Source organism: Myotis myotis, unplaced genomic scaffold (genome assembly GCF_014108235.1).
Source record: "Myotis myotis isolate mMyoMyo1 unplaced genomic scaffold, mMyoMyo1.p scaffold_m19_p_2, whole genome shotgun sequence".
Classification (NCBI taxonomy): domain Eukaryota; kingdom Metazoa; phylum Chordata; class Mammalia; order Chiroptera; family Vespertilionidae; genus Myotis; species Myotis myotis.
The window spans coordinates 37,746,308-37,755,976 of record NW_023416324.1 but is presented as its reverse complement, the minus strand read 5'-3'; the positions used below and the strand labels follow the sequence as shown (position 1 = coordinate 37,755,976).

The window sequence follows — 9,669 nt, the reverse complement described above, 5'->3', positions numbered from 1 at the left end:
AACTCCCCATTCTCTTTCTCCCTAGCTCTGGTAACCTCTAATCTACTTTGTCTTTATGAATTTGCCTAATTGGGGTATCTAATAAGTGCAGTCATACAATATTTGTCTTTTTGTGCCTGGCTTATATCATTTAGTATAATGTCCTGGAGGTTCATCTATGTTGCGTGTGTATCAGAACTTTACTCCTCTGAATAACCTATTTTGTAAATGTACCCCATTTGTTTACTCAATCATCTGTAGATGGACACTTGGACTGTCTCTATTTCTTGGCTATTGTGAATAATGATGCAGTGAACAGTGGCTTACAAGTACCTGTCTGAATCCCTGCTTTCATTTCCTTTGAGTGGAATTTATGGATCATATAGTAATCCATATAGTTTTTCAGGGAATCATCAAACTCTTCCATAGTGACTGCAACATTTTATTCTCCCACCCATAATGCACAAGGGTTCCAATTTATCCACATCCTTGCCAAAAAAAAAAAAAAAAGTTTTAGTACCACTTTATCCCCATTAAAATGGCCACCTCATTGTGGTTTGAATTTGCATTTCCCTAATGACTAATGATAGCAAGCATCTTCATGTACTTGTTAGCCATTGTACATATTCTTTGGGGAAATATCTATTCAAGTAATTTACCCACTTTTTATTAGAATTTCTTGTTGTAGTTTATTCTGCATACTAATTTCTTATTTTTGATTTACAAATATTTTCTCTCATTCTGTTGTTTGTCTCCTCCCAATTTTTAACTGCCTGAAACATGTCACTGGCTAGGAGCTTCCCCTTTACTGGGGTATTTTCCCAGGTCACAACTGATCAGCTATTTAATTGTTTGACCAACTTATAAAATTATTATCTTTGTCCTCAACTTCACTCTGGGTGGGGTTGTCACTGCTTCCCAAGCAGTAAGTCCTCAAGGCATTCTACCACTTGCCTTCTCAAACCAATCCCAGTACTCCCTCCCTTATCAGTTCAGATCCTCAGAAACAGAATCCAAGATAGAAGTAGAGACTTATTAAGGGAAACACCTGTAAAACAAATACTATACACTGACGATAGCACTCACCAATGTACTTCTGACTCCTGTGAAAGGAGAGATGGAAGCAGGATTGGTTAAGAAGAAGCTGACTACAGCTCAGTCCTGAGAAAGTCTAGGCTAGTCTAAAGTGGTTTGTCAGGAAAACGCCAAGCCTGTCACTGAGGAGTCCTAGAGCAGTGGTGGCCCATTTGAGGAGCTTTGTCGGATGGAAGCAGGCTGGCTGTATCAGCCCACACTGCTTGGCCTCTGACCGAGGGCAGCAGGTGATGCATAGCCTCATTGTGAATGCCATGGTAGATCACTGAAGACTGTCAACTGGCTGTTTCCTGCAGCAGGTACTCTTAATGGAAATATCAGTGGCATGCTTCCATAGTCACAAGAATTAATTAGGGGATGTTGGATAATTAAGTATGGGAACTGTTGATTTCTTTTGCTTGTTTTCACTATGGTGGAATTCCCCAGAAAACTTTCTTTACATCACTGGCAGCTCTTCCAGTTGAAAGCCAAATAACTAATTTTTCCAATGGGTATTTTTCTCACCTTATAAATATAGCCAATGTTATTTCAACAAACATATGGCAAACCATAGAGTTAAACTTCTAACATGTTTTGTATTCCATCTAATCATGTTGGCTACAGCTTGTTCAGTTTTTACATGGAATGATAGGTTTAAATACCTCTTCTAGAGATATTTTATATATATTTACTCTGAAGCACAAGGCTCCATAAAAAAGGTAACTTAAAGGGGTTTGTTAGGGAAAAGCCAAGCCTGTCACTTGTGTTCAGACAGGGTAGAATTCAGTTTTATGAGAGTCACTGCACAGCAGTGAAGATTAGTTCTAACTGGAGTTTTGTTTTGTTTTGTTTTGGCTGAGTGGAGAGCAGGCCTCATAGAGGCTGCCATTTGACTTAGTTTTGGATGAATGCTACCAACAAGCCAGAATTAAGAGGTAATTTATGAAGATGCATGATAAAGGATGCTGGAAATAATAAATAGTCCATTGATAGTTGAAAAGCTGGAGAGACTTGAATGCCAAGAGTCTTGTTTCCTTTTGTTATGGTTCAAATTCTTCCCTCTGGGGGCCAGGAGAGGGAATAGTTATGTGAAATGCAACAGAAAGACTCTTAAAGGTCTAATCCCATTTGCACCTTGAGTTTTTGGCTCCTCCACCGAAAGGATGGAAAATATTACCTATTGTTTTCATGATAAAAAAGCTGATTATTTCAGGATTCCAAGTTCTTGAAACTCCCCAAATGGAAATGGAAGGCCCCTGCTAGGATGTGAGGCATCATCTGACATGCTGTTCACGTGAAACTGAACAGAGCAGCTGACTAATCAGTTGTTCACTTGCAGATCGTCCCCCCAGGACTCAGGTTGGAGTTCTTATAGGTCTGGGAAGAAGACCATGATCATTTCTCCTCAAACACTTATGCCACAATAGAAATACCAGTCAAATATTGCAAACCATAAAAGATAATATAGAACAGATGTCTTTACCTTTTGGAAGTTCAATTTGGTTTTGATCAGAGATGAGCTTATCTTAAACCTAATGGAAAAAACATGCAAATACTCAGATTTTTCTTTGACTACCAAGAATTTAAAAACAAACAAACAATAAGAAAAAACACACCTAAAGTATTGTCTAGTCACAGGAAAATAAATGTTTAGAAATAGGAAAACAAACTAAGGAAACTAGCAACCTAAAAAATATGCTTAAAGCAATGAGCATATACCTACATGTCTCACTTTAGATAAATGCAATTCTGGAAAGAATTCTACAAACCTACTTCTTAAGAAATGAATCCTCTTTTTTGGGCAGCGGTTCTCAACCTGTGGGTCGCGACCTCTTTGGTGGTCAAACGACCCTTTCACAGGGGTCGCCTAAAACCATCCTGCATATCAGATATTTACATTACGATTCATAACAGTAGCAACGTTACAGTTATGAAGTAGCAACGACAATAATATTATGGTTGGGTCACAACAAGAGGAACTGTATTTAAAGGGCCAGAAGGTTGAGAACTACTGTTTTAGGGGAACTTCTTGAATTTTCTGTATTAGTTATTGGCTAACATTCTTTCGAATTACCTAACTTGGTAGCACCAGCCAGGAAAGAGGCAAATAATTTAATAGTAGATAACATTCATGTTCTTTATGCCAAACACTGTGGGGTATCTTCACAAACCATATGTTAGATGCTATTAACATACCCACTTGACAGATGAGTAAGTTGAGGAACAGAGTAAGGAAATGGTCTATTCTCAGATTGCTGAGACTTAAACATATGTACTAGTAGTCTGACTCCAAAGCCATTTTTCTTTGCTACTCTATACTCTTTTTGTTAAATTGTTTATTGTTTAAAGTATTACATATAGTATTACATATGTCTCCTTTTCCCCCATTGACCTCTCCCCTGCTGCCCTCAACCCCCAGCTACTCTGTACTTTTATGTCAAAGGCATACTGCCTCTCAAAGCTCTTGAGTTCCTTAATGAGTTATGTAGCTATACAATTATTCCCTGTGTATTTTGACTCCAGGATGATAGTGAGGAACCTAATAGTGTTGTCAGTCAGCTGTGACTCTAGAATTTTGTGTGTGTGTGTGGGGGGGGGGGGGGATCTCATTGTGCGCTGTGAAATTAAGATCTCAATGGTGATCGATAGTATAATTCAGCAACTGCCAAGAGGGACAATTCAACAGCTTCTAAGAGGTACAGTGTTACACTCCCCCGAGTTCATCTTGAAAACTTATGGGGTCAATTTTAGTTATTAGTCATTGGAGGCTGTCAATACTGGCAATTATGGCGCAGGGCTCCAGAGCTCCAGAATGCTAGATCTCAGGATCTAGTAAAGAACAGCCCAACACAGTGCACACATTATATGCAGGTGAAAACTGTTTATAACTTGAAGTTGGAACTTAATTGTACTAGTTAATACTTACTGAGTTTTCAAAGAAAACATCTCAGAGCAAGGTTAGCTATTAGTATAAAATTTAGGGGCAGGGGAAAAATACATACATTTAAGAAAAATCATCTCCTCAAAGACTATACCATTAGGGGTATTTGTGGCCACTTCAGTGCAATTGTACTGGACTCCTTTTGTAGTCGCCACCTCCTGGAGTTTCTACATGCAAGTGCAAGCATCTGGCTACTCATATGTCCTCTAGGATAGTTGTACCTGAGAAATAATGCATATTTACTTTAATATTTTATCAAATATTAGTCTTCTCCTAAAAAGCATATTAGATAGAAGGAATCAAAATATTTTAAGTGGGAAGACAAAGCATTCTCAGCCTATCCAAAGTCTCAATCAACTTTTTCAAATATCACTAAAACAGCCATAAACATGTATACAACAATCCACCAAGGATTTTTATGATGATGCAGTTAAAACACCTATAAACCAGCATATCCTCTAATGGTTTCATTAAGTGTGTTTGTATAACATTAGCAATACTGTACAGTACTGGACACAGAATTAAGATCTTTGAACACTGCCAGGAGAGAACTCAGACCCAGGAGGACCTAAATGCTCAGGAAAAGTGGGGAAGAGATGTCCATAAAGCACAATGCATTTAAATGTGAGCACAAAGAATGATTCTCTTGGGAAATAGCTAAAATGACTTGTGTGCAACTCATTTTTTACTCTTTGAGTAAAAATATTTTCAGGTCAACAACAGGAACTTGAGTAGTGAGTCTCAAAAGTGAGGAATGTCTGAGGATGTAGCAAAAACATTTTTAAGGTACATTAAAATCTGTTCCATTTTCAACATAAAAGACCATACAAACTGTTATTATTCTTAAATAAAAAATAAACTGGGATTTTTTTGCCCTCACTAGGTGAATGATTTTCACATGAATAATTTTCAAGTCAAAGAACTTGAAACTTGACCCTCACACTCAACCATTCACATGGCTTTTGCAAAGTCACTTCACCTCCTCAAATCCTCTATCAATGAGAAGGAATGCTACCCTAGGCATGTCAGACCTGAATACAGTCAGGGTGGGAATATAGTGAAGCCATCACCCACCAAAAGCTCAGTCATCCAGCACATTAAGCAGATCTGTGTCATGTAGCCTAGACCTTTGCTTTGATTCTTGCTAGCAAATACTGACCTTCTCTCATCCATCCAGACTTGAGTGGATAGTTGACTACAACTGGCTAGTCCAGAGGCAGGTGGTAAGTAGATGAACTGAGTCCACACCTTTGGAAGAGGGGGTCCTACTCCACATAGCTACACTGCACATGAGAAGAGAAGCTGGATCTTCTAGTGAATATTGTAGCATTTGTTCAACTGGGTCCGTGAAACCAATCTTTTTACTCAAATGATGAGCTCATTCTTGGGTTGGTGTTTGTGCTTAGGTGAGTTCTAGATGTATGGATACTATGCCTCTGTCTCTACAGTGGAATTCCTTATTCTATGTAGAAAAACTTTTAGAATTAACAAGATTCCTCTAAAGCAAACTAAGATGGAAAATTCTACTATAAAAACAAAGTTTCTTAGTAATTATCAAGAGATGGTATGTTCAGTCTAGTGATGTTGTGCAGGGAAGTGCTTCATCTCTTCCATTGCAGATTTCCCTCTTAGATACCTGAGGGATTTTTAGAATGAACAACCTCAGGTATGTAGTAGCCTACCTCTTCTTAGGACTGGTGTTATTCTAGCAAGTAAAAATGCATTCTCAGTGGTGATGTCAGTATCCATAAATATGGCAGCTTCCTAAATCAAATAGTGTTGTCAGGCATAGTTATTACATTGAACAGGAAGAATTTTAGTGTTTACTGACAAAGTTCTTAGCTATAAAAGCATTTAATAATCAACAGTCCTCATTAACTTCTGCCTTTTTCTTTGTCCCATCCTAGTAATCAAATTTCTCTTGGTTCTCATTTAGAATTATAAAAGACTATAGGCCCAGTGCACAAAAATTTGTGCTCTCGGGGGTGTCCCTCAGCCCAGCCTGTGCCCTCTCACAGTCTGTGACCCCTCAGGGGATGACCACCTGCTGGCTTAGGCCTGCTCCCTGGGGGATTGGGCCAAAGCTGGCAGTCAGACATCCCTCTGGCAGCCAGGAGCCCTCAGGGGATGTCCACTTGACAGCTGGGAGCAGGCCTAAGTTGCAGTCGGACATCCTTAGCGCTGCTGAGAGGCAAGAGAGGCTCCCACCACCACCACTGTATTGGCAGCCATCAGCCTGGCTTGTGCTGAGCAGAGCTCCCACTGTGGAGCTCACTGACCACCAGGGGGCAGCTCCTACATTGAGCAGCTGCCCCCTGGTGGTCAGTGTGTGTCATAGTGACCAGTCATTCCTAGTCGTTCTGCTGTTAAGGTCAATTTGCATATTACCCTTTTATTATATAGGAGTGCCTGGCCAGCCTGGGTGAGGGGCTGATGGCTGTTTGCAGACTGGCCACAGCCCCTTCAGGGTGGGGGTCCCCACTGGGGTGCCTGGCCATCCTGGGTGAGGGGCTGAGGGCCATTTGCAGGCTTGCCACAGCCCCTTTAGGGTGGGGAGTCCTGCTGGGGTGCCTGGCCAGCCTGGGTGAGGGGCTGAGGGCTGTTTTCAGGCTGGTTAAGCCCCCCAGCAGGGACCCTCACCCCATGAGGGTGTTGCTAGCCTGGGTAAGGGGCTGATGGCTGTTTGCAGGCTGGCCACATCCCCCAGCCACCCAAGCTCCCAGTGGAGGCTGGCTGGAAGCAGCTATCTGGGATTTATTTGTCTTCTATAATTGAAACTTTGTTGCCATGAGCAGAGGCCACAGCCAGCTCAGGGCAGGTGGGGAGCTTGGCTTCCTCCATCGCCCAGGCAACCACGCCTCCTGCTTGCTTCAGCTCCATGGCTGCCAGCTGCCATCTTAGTTGGGTTAATTTGCATATAGTCGCTCTGAGTGGCTGGTGGGTGTGGCAATTAGCATCTTTGTCTGTTATTAGTGTAGATGGCCTTTTTCCTTCTCTGCTAGGTGTGATCATCTCGGCCATACTGATTCAGTCTTGAGTATTGATGGCTAACTTGCTCATAAATAGCTATAGCCTTTTCAACTTAATCTATAACCCATTTTTCTTTTGCAAGCAAACAATGGTAATGTTAGTAACTATGGTAATGAAATAACTAAGTCTCAAGTCATTCTCTCGTTTAATTCCAGATCAAAATTGAATTGGTGTGATTTTTTATTTTGGGTTTAGTTACATGTGAAGCAGGCCTCCCCACCCCCAAAATGTTCTAGGACTCTAAACCTGAGGCACAGGATTTGTTTTATGGCATGTTCAGGGCAACATAGCTGGCTCCTAGGCTGGAGCCAACTACAACGAAAATAGAGTGGACCCAAGGTTCTCAGAAGAGATGAAAGCATTTTGCTACCTAAAGGCAAAGACAGCTTTTCTAATGGTGCCAATACTCTCGTTGTTCAGGTTGTGCAAGGCTTTCCTTCTAAGAAAGATGTCAAACTGTTCTCCATACACTAGCCTCATTTCCATAAACCTAATTCCATCTCACTTCCCACCTAACCTGTGCCCAGGTAAATTCTATCCAAACTCCAATACCCAATTGACAGCTCACCACTTCCCTAAGCTGCTTTAACCAATTTCCTTCTCGAATCCTTTCATCCAAGCAAGAGCTAATATCTTTATATCAAGTTCATTCAGAGCCCTGTCCTTGCCTTCACCAGGGCAATGGTGACAGACAGCTCCCCTCTGTCCTCCAAGGCTAAGTATCTGAAGTTACTTGTCAGGGGCAGATGCCTGCTACCACAGGCACTCAGACTCCAGTCTCAAGTGTCCCCAAAAGTGGTTTAATCTGGTCATGTGGGTGTGAGGGGAATATGGATTGTGGATGTTGTGAGCTGTACATCTTTCTCCACCACTAAACCAGAAGAGGAGGAAAAGGAAGATTATGGAGAGTTGCCTTCAGTGGCTGAATTTATAGATAAGTGGCCAGGAGAGGCTGAGCAGGTGAATACCTTTCATCCAGTGCCAAATAGAAGCTTCTGGGAGGCCACAATGAGGATCTACATTCACACAGACATTTCTGTCAGGACTCCCCAGATCCTTCTCCTCCTAGGTAGGACGTCCATATGATACCCCAGATCCTCTCCTCCTACAAGATCCATATGACTCCCCAGATCCTCTCCTCTTAGGGGGACCGATAACAATTCCTCAGATATCTCTCCCAATAGAAGTGCCGAACAGCTCCCCTGACTCATCTCAACCTAGAAAGACTCGAATCTTTGGACACATCACAGCTCAGGAGGGCCAGTCATAACTTCCCCAATTTAGTTCCTAATGTTCCTCATTCACTGCCCAGAACCAAAAGCAGTAAAGCCCCAGAAAGAGCCTCTAGCAAAACTTCTCCACATTGGGCCGATCCAGGACTCTTTCATCCCTCACACCTGAAGAATAGCAAATATGAATATAACTTGGACAACTATCCTCCACAAAAAAAGCAAGCAAAATTTCATTTTGGAAATACACAGCATGATTCTAAAGGCTCTTCACCAGCCATGGGATATTTCATATAAGTGCTTCACCTAGAGTCGCATGTTGGATTTTTCTTTCTTCCCAAGTGACAGTTGGAAAGCCTCCGGTTCAGATCATTCTCCTCCATTGAAGAAACAAAATTCAGGGCCCCAGGATTCTGATTCAGATATGTCACCTCCATGAAAGAGACCTGGAAGACTAGAGCTCGGTTTCTGACCCTTCTCCACCAGAGAGGAAACAAGAGGGCCAACTCTTCTGATTCCTACCTGTCTCCACCTCAAAGCACTCAGCCTCTGGGAAAGAAGGCTGCACACGTGTATTCTAGGGCCAGCACTGGGTTGGTGTTAACTGACAAACAGCGAGAGCAGCAGAAATTCAAGAAACCATGGTATTTGAAGCTGAATTCCAATATGCTGAAACCATATTTCAAGATAAGTCTGGTCATAAAAGAAACTTGAAAGTTTAGAGCAAAGGAGAGAAACAGACAAGGACTCAGAGAGATGCTCTATATGCCCAGTGGGGAAAAGGGCTTGTCTAGAGCTGGAAGCAGCAACAAAATGTGGAGGATGCAATAAAGAAAATGCAAAAGCGTCTGGCCTGCTGTATTAATGATAAAGATGTGGATCAGATGCTGAGAGAACAAGAAAGAGAAGGGGACCCCATGGCCAACTTTATCAAGAAGAATAATGCCACGGAGAACAAGAATAAGAAAGTGAGACATCACTACAGCGGCCCAGCACCTCCTCCCAACAGATTCACCCTCTGTCCTGGACATCACAGGGATGGATGTACAGACGCAGTGGATCTGGGCAGAAGCGCTTTGCCAGGCTTGCCAGCAGGAAGGTGATGGAGAGACTGGCCCACAACTGGAGGGTTGAGGATGTGTAACTTCTCTGAGGCTATCGGAGTGGCTGAGGGTTGTGGTAGTGGATGTAGGGCAGCCAGCTGTCCAGCTGTAACAGTTGCCTATACTAATAATCAGGGCCCACACACATTTGCAATTGTTGAAGATTAGTTTTGACCACGAGCATTTGAGAAGACTATTTAAGACCTGATGTTTGGACTGAGGCACCTGTAACTTCTCAGGTGTGCCAACACCAGTGATTGCTGCTGACTTACAGAAGAAACACTGATTTTCCAGCATCCCAGGGTTTGTTCTT

At 42.2% G+C, this 9,669-nt stretch overlaps 1 pseudogene; it reads left to right on the top strand.

Annotated features, from left to right (window-relative positions):
* The first annotated feature begins 5,646 nt into the window (after positions 1–5,646).
* On the top strand, positions 5,647–9,397 carry LOC118675516 (annotated as a pseudogene).
* The last annotated feature ends 272 nt before the right edge of the window (positions 9,398–9,669 follow it).